This window comes from Rhincodon typus, chromosome 48 (genome assembly GCF_021869965.1).
Source record: "Rhincodon typus isolate 14 chromosome 48, sRhiTyp1.1, whole genome shotgun sequence".
Lineage (NCBI taxonomy): Eukaryota > Metazoa > Chordata > Chondrichthyes > Orectolobiformes > Rhincodontidae > Rhincodon > Rhincodon typus.
In genome coordinates this window covers 5,389,076-5,399,577 of record NC_063379.1, presented here as the reverse complement: position 1 = coordinate 5,399,577, position 10,502 = coordinate 5,389,076, and the positions used below count along the sequence as shown (strand labels likewise).

The 10,502-nt window shown below is 44.6% G+C and overlaps 1 long non-coding RNA gene across 1 annotated transcript in view; it reads left to right on the top strand.

Moving 5' to 3' along the window:
- Window positions 1-5,917: 5,917 nt before the first annotated feature.
- The window catches only part of LOC125488032, a 34,383-nt gene continuing 29,798 nt past the window's right edge, over window positions 5,918-10,502 (top strand). Inside the window, exon 1 of the long non-coding RNA XR_007266193.1 lies at window positions 5,918-5,960. This is a non-coding gene — a long non-coding RNA (uncharacterized LOC125488032). The remainder of the gene's footprint in view (window positions 5,961-10,502) is intronic.

The following is a 10,502-nucleotide window of genomic DNA, read 5'->3' as shown; positions in this document are numbered from 1 at the left end:
GTAAGGTAGTGTTATAGAACAGAGAAACCTAGGGGTTCCGGTACATAATTCTTTGAAGTTTGCATCACAGGTAGACAAGGTGGTTAAGAAGGTGTTTAGCACACTTTCCTTCATTGCTCAGTCCTTTAAGTATAGGACATGGGATGCTATGTTGAGGTTGTACAGGACATTGGTGAGGCCTCTTCTGGTCTACTGTGTGCAGTTCTGATCACCCTGTTATAGGAAGAGTATTATTAAACTGGCGAGGGTTCAGAAAACACTTACCAGGATGGTGCCGGGAATGGAGGGTTTGAGATATAGGGAAAGGCTGGATAGGCTGGGCCTTTTTTCACTGGCGTGTAGGAGGTTGAGAGGTGACCTTATAGAGTTTTGTGAAATCATGAGGGGCATAGATAAGGTCTTTTCCCTAGGGTGAGGGAGTTCAAGACTAGAGGGCATATTTTTAAGGTGAGACAAGAAAGTTTTAAAAAGGAAATGAGGGGCAACTTTTTTACACAGAGTTGTTTGTGTGTGGAATGAACTTCCAGAGGAAGTGATGGATTCGGGTACAGTTACAAAAGACATTTGGATCAGTATGTGAATAAGAAATGTTTGGAGATACATGGGCCAAATGCAGGCAGGTGGGACTAGTTTAGTTTGGGAACATGTTCAGTGAGGACTGGTTGGACTGAAGGGTCTGTTTCCGTGCTGTATGACTCTATGACATTACTCCGGGTGTGGTCCCACCTGTAAGACATCCCTGCTCCTGTCCTCAAATCCCCTTGTAAGGAAGCCATGACACTATTTGCTTTCTTAACCCCTTGCTCCACCTGCACACAAGCTTTCAATGCCTAGAGTACAAGGACAACCTGTCCCCATTTAAATAATACTTTGGCATTGCGTTTTTTTTTCCCAACAAAGTGTTAGACATGGGTTTACCCTCATGTAGCTGCCCCCAATATACATTCCCCATTCCTGTCTAATAATGTGGTGGTTAGACTTCCCCTAGTGCTTTCACCCAAGGACTACAATAGTCCTTATCCAGAAGTAACTTAAAATTTATGGAATTATGATCACTCTTCCCAAAATGCTCCACCATTGAAACTTCAATCACCTGGCCAGGCTCATTCCCTGGCCATGGGAATCTGTTAAAGGCCAGTTGGTTGGAGTTCATGACCAGCATGTTTATGTGAAGATGAAAATAAGGATCACAAGATTCAGGAACCTTGGATGACAAGAGAAATTGAGAGCTTAGTCAAAAAGAAAAAGGAGGCACACATAAGGCTTAAGAACTAAAGAAAGACAGAGCCCTCAAAGAATATAAAGAAAGTAGGAAACAATTTAAAAAAGGACTTAGGAGGACTAAAAGGAGCAATGAAAAGTCCTTGGCAAACAGGATTGAGGAAAATCCCAAGGTGCTTGATACATATATTTGGAGCAAGAGGCTAGCTAAGCAAAGGGTAGATCCACTCAAGGACAAAAGAGGGAACTTATACGTGGAGCAGGAGGAAGTGGGTGTGTTCCTTAATGAATTCTTTGCATCCTCATTCACAAGGGAGAAGGACATGATAAATGGTGAGTCTTGGGAGGGGTATGTTGATATTCTGGGCCGTGTTCAAGATGAAAAAGGAGATGATGTTGCATGTTTTGAAAAGCGTGGAGGTACACAAGTCCCCAGGACCTGATGGTATCTATCCAAGAATACTGAGGGAGGCAAGGGAGGAAATTGCTGGGGCCTTGCATAAAATCTTTGAATCCACTTTAGTCACAGGCGAGGTCCTAGAGGACTGGAGAACCGTCAACATTGGTGCTTTCTTTAAGAAGAGCATAAGGATTAATCTGGGAAATTACAGGCCAGTGAGCCTTATATCAGTGATAGGGAAATTACTGGAGAAGATTCTTAGGGACAGAATTTACTCGCATTTGGAAAAAATGTGGACTTATTAGCATTAGGCAGCATGGCTTTGTGCAGGGGAGGTCATGTCTCACAAACTTGATTGAGTTTTGAGGAATTGATAATGATGATTGATGAGGGCAGGGCAGTGGATGTTTTCAATATGGACTATAGCAAGGCCTTTGACAAGGTCCCTCATAGCAGGCTGACACAAAAGGTGAAGTCAAATGGGATCCATGGTGAGCTGGTAAGATGGATATAGAACTGGCTTAGTTATAGAAGACAAAGAGTAGCAGTGGAAGGACATTTTTCAGATTGGAGATCTGTGACTAGTGGTGTTCTGCAGGAATCAGTGCTGGGACCCCTGTTGTTTGTAACAGATATAAATGATTCTGAGGAGAATATAAGTGGCCTGATTAGTAAGTTTGCAGATGACACAAAGATTGGGGGAGCTGTGGATAATGAGGAGGATTGCCTGAGGATACAAATGTGAGGTGATGCATTTTGGAAGATCTAATACAGGAGAGAAGCATACAGTATACGGCAAAACCCCTAGAAGCATCAACATATAGAGGGATCTAGGTGTACAGGTTCACAGTTCTCTGAAAATGGCAACACAAGTGGATAAGATGGTCAAGAAGGCGTATAGCATGCTTCATCAGTCGGGGTAAAGAGTATACAGAATTGTCCAGTCATGTTGCAGCTGTATAATGCTTTAATTAGGGGACATTGTGTACAGTTCTGGTCACCACACTGCCAGATGATGTGGAGAGTTTGGAGCAGGTACAGAAATGTTTTACCAGATGTTGCCTGGTTTAGAGGGTTTTAGCTATGACGAGAGATTGGACAAACTTTGTTTGCTTTCACTGGTAGACCAAGGGGCAACCTGATAGAAGTTTACAAAATTATGAGAGACATGGACAGAATGGATAGTTGGCATCTTTTTCTCAGGATAGAAATGTCAATTACAGGGAAACATACATTATAGTAAAAGGGGTAAGTTTAAAGGAGATGTGAGAGGCAAGGCTTTTTTTTACACAGAGGGTGGTGAGTGCCTGGAATGCTCTGCAAGATGAGGTGGTGGAGACGGATATAATAACAACATTTAACAGACATCTTTCCAGATATATAATAGGCAGGCAAGAGAGGGATATGTACCGCATGGAGGCAAAAGATTTTTGGTTTAGAAAGGCATCGTGTATTGGTGCAGTCTTGGTGGGCCGAAGGGCCTGTTCCTGTGCTGTACTGTTCTTTGTTCGTTCACCTTCGTTGAATAGCCAGAGCCCATGCATAGGTTCCTGTGATAGCCCACTTACTCTTTGTTTCGCAGTCTTGAATCCATGCCAGTAGATCACTGGCAATCCCATGTGCTTCGATTTTGCATGGTAATCTCTAGATTAGACTTCATCAAAAGATTGCTGAAAATACAAATGCACCACAACTACTGGTTCTGCCTCATCTACCCCTAATCTCACTAGCACAGGGCACTAAGATGATTCCGTTCAAGGTCGTACTTTGCAATCGATTTCACAGATTCCTATATTCTGCTTGCAAGGCTCCATCCATTGCCTCACCTTATATTGGCTGATAATCCTTTCTGACACTCCTTCAGCTACTCAGTGACATCCTAGACTCCGGGACCAGGGAGGCAGTGTACTACCTGGTGTTGCATCTACACCCTCAAAAACATCTGTCTGGTCACCTAACAATGCAATCCCCTATCACTGTTACTCTCCCGGTTCTTTTATTTTCCACATGAATTAAAGTGGGCTAGATTCAGGGAAGGTTCATTTACGGGGAAGGTCATGTCTCACCAACCTGACTGAATTTTATGAAGAGGTGACAAAGGTAATTAATGTGGGAAGGACTGTGAATGTAGTTTATTTGGACTTTAGTAAGGCATTTGATAAAGTCTCACATGGCAGATTGGTACAAAAACTAAAATCACATGGGATTCCGGGTGGGCTGGCTAGATGGATACAAAACTGGCTTGGTCATAGAAGACAGAGGGTAGCAGTGCAAGGTTGTTTGTCAGAATGGAGACTGGTACCTAGTGGTGTTCCACAGGGATCAGTCTTTGGTCCTCTGTTGTTTACAGTATATGTGAATGATCTGGAGGAAATGTGGGTGATCTGATTACTAAGTTTGCAGAAGACATGAAGATTGGTGGAGTTGCTGATAATGCCGACGATTGTGAAAGGATAAAATATACATTGGCGATTTGGGCACAGAAATGGCAGAAGGGGTTTAATCCAGGCAGATGGAGGATCATATTTAGGTGTGAATTATACTGTTAATGGCAGAATCCTTTGGAACATTAAAATACTGATGGAGCGGGGCAGGCAGGTCCACAGTTCACAGCTACACACGTAGCCAAGGTGATTAAGAAGGCATATGGCATGCTTGCCTTCTTCGGCTGGGGCATGGAGTACAAGAGTTGGTGAACCATGTTGCAGCTATGTAAAACCCTTGTTAGGCCGCTTTTGGAGTACTGCGTGCAGTTTTGGTTGCCACATTACCAGGAGGACGTGGAAGCTTTGGAGAGAGTGCAGAGAAGGTTCATCAGGATGTTGCCCGGTCTCAAGGGCTTTGGCTATGAGGAAAGGTTAAAAAGACGAGGGTTATTTTCGCTGGAAATACAGCAGCTGAGAGGAGACCTGACAGAGGGCTACAAAATTATTAGAGGCATAGATAGGGTGGATTACAAGGGGGTACAGGTTCAAGGTGACAGGGGTTAAGTTTAAGGGAGATGTGCGAGGGAAGTTTTCCACACAGAGAGTTTAGGAGCCTGGAATGCACTGCCAGAAGAGGTGGTGGAAGCAGGCACATTGGCAACATTTAAGAGGCATCTGGATGGTTATATGAATAGAGAGGGGAAGACAGGGATATGGACCGAATAAGGGAAGAAGGTTTGTTTTTTGGGTTAGTTAGAGCATGATGATCGGCACAGGCTTGGAGGGCTGAAGGGCCTGTTCCTACACTGTACTTTGCTTTTGTTCTCTTTTTTGTTCTCTAGATTGTGAAACAGCTGATGTAACTCCTTTATTTAGAAAGGGAGGAAGGGAAAAAGCAGGAATCAAGCTTAACTTCTGTCCAAGACATAATATTAAATTTTTTCGTACTTCTGTGATTCCTAACATTGAGACAAGACCTGTATTATAATACTGAAGCAATTCACGCTAGAATTTTAAGGGGTGGATAGTATCTTGTTACAGAATGATTAAAGGATGCACTGGGACATTTCTCCAAAACAAATAGTAGTTTCATTCAGAGATAGTAGGATTTCTGAAGAAGAGTTTAGACCCAAAACGTTAGCCTTCCTGCTCCTCTGATGCTGCTTGGCCTGCTGTGTTCATCCAGCTCTACACCTTGTTATCTCAGATTCTCCAGCATCTGCAGTTCCTGCTGTCTCTGCGCCAGATGGAGCTGTTCTGTTTCGCCTCACAGATATGGCCTTCGTCGCCTCTTGTCTCATCCCTCGTCCCTCGTCCTCATTGTCAGTCCTTCCACATAGTGGGCGGCCATCTTGCGTGACCTCACCACGCAGATCCCTTGCGCCTTTGCGCACCCGGTGCGGGCTGTGCGCCCCTGTGTCACTGATAGACACCTTTCAAATCCGCAGGGGATTGTGGGAATACCTGCTGCTCTTAGCTCCACCCGCTGCTTAAATTGGACCCGAACCTGAACAATTCATAATTCAGTGTAAGTTGATAACTCTGAATGTTAATAAATAGCTAAATGAGATCAATTCGACTGTATATTCAGGTAGATTAAGAAACATATGACATTTAGTATTTCATTACAAAAGATAATTAATCTTCAAATTCAAAAAAAAACTAATCATGTTTAAATTTCACAGTATTGCTGATAAATGGTTGTGATCACTTTTTAAGTAATGTCTAACATTGAGCATTAATAATAAATGCATTTTGTAAATTGATACGAATCTAAAATTACGTTTGTGAAATATTCACAGGGCCCAGTAGATGGCAATCAAGCTGTGACTCTGTGTGTGTGTGAGAGAGAGAGAGAGAGAGAGACCGGCCGACCGACCGACCGTTGCAGTCTTCACCAGAAGGAGATTGTGGTAAGTGACACTGCCTTGTGTTTTAACATATTTTACGAATTGTTCACTCAGCTAATTCCCAGCATTTGCAGATGAACTGTGTCGATGAAAAGAGAAACAGTTTTGTAACATACCTTGGAATATTGTTAGAAATTAAGTACGTTTGTTTAAAAATCTTACATTCAGTTATACAAGATATTAATGCAAAACTGTACAATAAACATGTTCAATTACGTAAATGACATTTTATTTCTATAAATTTCAAACTCATTGAAATAAACTAGCTGAATTTATTTGTTCATTTTAGTTTTGTTAAAGCTTGTGTTCATTTATGTAATTAACGTGTGTTCCACGGATTTGAAACTGCAACTTTGTGTCTAGGTCCAGGAGGTGGGTGGGAGTGGTGGAGTGATGGTGTCACAATGGAAATACCTTGGCTTCTGATTCTCACCTCCACCCTCAGTACTTTGCCTTCTGATCTGAGATGGAGATTTTGGAGTCATGTCTAGCTATCCATTCCTTAGTGACTTGCTTTTCTTTCACCTTTCTATCCCTTTCAAATTAATGGATGTGAGGGAGAAAAAAAGTTTAATGGAGATAACACAGTGTGGAGCTGGAGAAACACAGCAGGCCAGGCAGCATCAGAGGAGCAAGAAAGTTGATGTTTTGTGTCGGGACCCTTCTTCAGAAATGGGGAGGGGGAATGGAGCTCAGAACTAAATAGAGAGAGGAGGGGTGGGGCTGGGGAAGGTCGGTGGGATGGTGATAGATGAGCGTAGGTAGGGAGTGGTGAGGATTGGTCAGTGAGGTAGGAGGGGCGGATAGGTGGGAGAGAAGATGGACAGGTTGTGTCAGGTCAAGGAGGTGGGGATGAGAGGGAGGGTTGGTCATGGGATGAGACCGAGGGTGGGGAGATTTTGAAACTGGTAAATCTACGTTTAAGCCATTGGGCTGTAGGCTCCTGAGGCGGAATATGAGGTGCTGCTCCTCCAGTTTGTGGGTGTCATTCTGACATTGGAGGAGGCCCAGGATGGACATGTCATCCAGGGAGTGGGAGGGGGAGTTGAAGTGGTTCATGACTGGAAGGTGTTGTTGGTTGTCGTGAGCACAGGTGCTCTACAAAACGGTCTCCAAGCTTCCACTTGGTCTCACCGATTTGAAGGAGGCCACATCGGGAGCAGTGGATGCAATAGCCCACGTTGACGGATGTGCAGGTGAACCTCTGTCTAATGTGGAAGGTTTGTTTGGTACCTTGAATGGAGGTGAGGGGGGAGGTGTAGGGGCAGGTGTAGAACTTACTGCAGTTGCAGGGAAAGGTGCCAGGGGTGGTGGCACCAGTGGGGAGTGTAGAGCTGATGAGTGAGTCATGGAGAGAGCGGTCTGTATGAAAGGCAGATAGGAGTGGGTAGGGAAATATATCTTTGGTTGTGGGGTTGGCTTGTAGGTGGCGGATGTGGTGGAGAACAATACATTGGAATTGGAGGTTGGTGAGGTGATATTAGATGACAACGGGATTCTGTCTATGTTTTTGTTGAGGGGAGGGGATGTGAGGGCAGAGGCGCGGGAAATGCAAGAGATGCGGTTAAGAGCATTTTTGACGACCAAAGGGGGAATGTTGTTGCCCTTGAAATAGGAGGACATCTGGGGTGTGCGGGAGTGGAATGCCCCATCTTGGGAGCCGACACGGCAGAGGCAGAGGAACTGGGAGTAGGGGGTCACATTCTTGCAGGAACGTGGGTGAGAGGAGGTGTAGGTAGATGTGGGAGTCGTGGGCTTGAAATAGATGTCAGTTTTGAGGCGGTCACCAGAGATAGAGATGGAGAGGCCCAGGAAGGAGAGGGAGGTATCGGAGATGATCCAGGTGAATTTGAGATTGGGGTGAAAGTTGTTAGTAAAGATGAACTGTTCAAGCTCCTTGTGGGAGCACAAGGCAGTGTCAATACAGTCATCAATATAGCAGAGGAAGAGCTGGGGGATAATGCCAGTGTAGCAATGGAAGAGGGACTGTTCCACGTATCCTATGAAGAGACAGGCACAGTTGGGCCCATGTGGGTTCCCATGGCCATCCCCTTCATCTGTAGGAAGTGGGAGGAGTTAAAGGAGAAGGTGTTAAGGGTAAGGAGGAGTTTGGTTAAGCGGATGAGGGTGTCAGTGGAGGGGGACTGGTCGGGCCTGCGGGAGAGGAAGAAGTGGCCATCTGCATGGGGGATACAAAGTGTACAGGGATTGGATGTCCATAGTGAAGATGAGGTGTTGGGGGCCAGAGAATTGGAAGTCTTGGAGGAGGTGGAGGGCATGGGTGGTGTCCCGGACATAGGTGGGGAGTTCCTGGATCGGGGGAAGAAAATAAATTTAAGGTACATGGAGGTAGGTTCAGTGGGACAGGAGCAGGCAGAGACAGTGGGTTGGCTGGGGCAATCAGGTTTGTGGATTTTGGGAAGGAGATAGAAATGGGCGGTGTGGGGTTGGGGAACGATGCGGTTGGATACTGTGGGTGGGAGGTCACCTGAGGTGATGATATTGTGAATGGTTTGAGAGATGATGTTTTGTGGTCAGGGGTGGGGTCATGATCGAGGGGGTGTCGGAGAGTTGGCACCTGGCCTCGGCTATTTAAAGGCCAGTGCACCATACCTCAACTACTCCTCCCTTATCCGCGGGTTTGATGGTGAGGTTAGGTTTGTAGCAGAGAGGTGCTCGTTCCATGGGGGAGAGGTTGGAGTGAGTGAGAGGTTGAGGCGATCGATGTCGCAACGGAAGTTGGAAATGAAGAGGTCGAGAGAGGGTAGGAGGCCTTAGGGTGGTGTCCAGGAGGATAGGGTGTGTTGGAGGCGGGAGAAGGGGCTCTGTAGAGGGTGGGTTAGACTCACGGTTAAAGAAATAGGCATGGAGGCGGAGGTGACGGAAAAACTGTTTGACGTCTAAGTGTGAACAGTATTCGTTAATGTGTGGGCGTAGGGGGATGAAGGTGAGTCCTTTACTGAGGACTGACAGTGAGGGGGAGGTCTGGGAGGATGGTGAAGACCCGGCAGGGTTTGGGACTGATGTGGGGCTGGTGGCTGGGTTGGAGCCGGGTGTGGGGGCAGAGTTAGTGACGTCGTCAGCAGCGTTGGCGGTGGGTGGGGCGATGTCGGCGTCAGTGACGCTTATAATCATCAGCCATTACTGCTGCCTGTTGCACCCCTTCAGGTCTCAGAAAGAGTTCTTATTATGGAAGTTAGTGAGTTTTTACATTCTTCTGTTGGCATTGCCCATGGCTGAAAGCAACAAAAGATGGCTGAAAGTAGTTTTCAGTTAACTTACAGTAGCTTCTTTGGTATAGTTTGTTTTGAAGTAAATCATAAATTAGAGCAATAGTGACTCTGTAGACAGAATAAATCCAAGGTAACAGATTAAGATAATGCACATGGGCAGACACACATGAAAGAACAACTAGATAATAGCAACCTGAATGCTGATAGAAGAATTTTATACTTGATTAATTTAAAGTCTGAGATCTGTCACAAATTGTAGAAAAGGTTTATTTCTTTAGTTAAGATTTCCAAATAACCATTGTTATAGATTTTGAACATTATATAAATCCATAATAAGCATTAAAGAGATTCCATTAAAAGTCCTATAAAGATGAACCTTAAGAAAACCCGTTTACAGCGTAGAAGGAGTTATAATTGCAGCTTCAAGATAGAGAGACTTTGTTTATTTGACCTTCCAAGGTCGAATGAGATGGAAGCTGTTTCCATTGTAACATTAAGTGTAACAATGTAACTTTATATATAACTCATTTTACTTTGGAACTAACATTGCAAATTTTATAATTGGTAGAAATTAGCATTTTTTGTATCTCCTGTAATAAGGTGAGTAGGGAATCTAAATTTAATGACAGAATTTGAGATGTCCTGAGTGATGAGCAAGTGGCCAATTTATTGGCAAGAATCTGTCATCAATAACTGATCTCTAGTACACAGACCAGTCAGCTACTTGCTGCCAGCCAAAGATCCATTCATACACAGTCCCCAGGCCTCTGGCTCATCTGCAAGTAGACCTCCAACTGTTTGGACAAGCAGTTGTGTAAACAGCACTTACAATGAGTACTAGTTGCTTGCTTTTTAAAAGTGCAATAATCCTTGAACAAGCCTTGCCTTCACAAACAGTTATTTTGCTCATTTCAGTCTACAATCAAACATACAAAGAAGTAAAAAGCCCATAAAACTACAAGACCATGAAATATAAATGTAGAGTTAGGCCATTCAGCCCATCAGGTCTGCTTTGCCATTCAATCATGGCTGATATGTTTCTCAACCCCATTCTCCTGCCTTCTCCCTGTAATCCTTGATCCCCTTACTAATCAAGAACCTATCTATCTCTGTCTTAAATGCACTCAATAACTTGGCCTCCACAGCACTCTGCGGCAATTAGTTCCACAGATTCACCACTCTCCGGCTGAAGAAATTCCTCCTCATCTCAGTTCTAACAGGTCATCCCTTCACTCTGAAGCTGTATCCTCAGGTCCTAGTCTCTCTGACTAGTGAAAACATCGTCTCCACATCAACTCTATCCAGGCCTGTC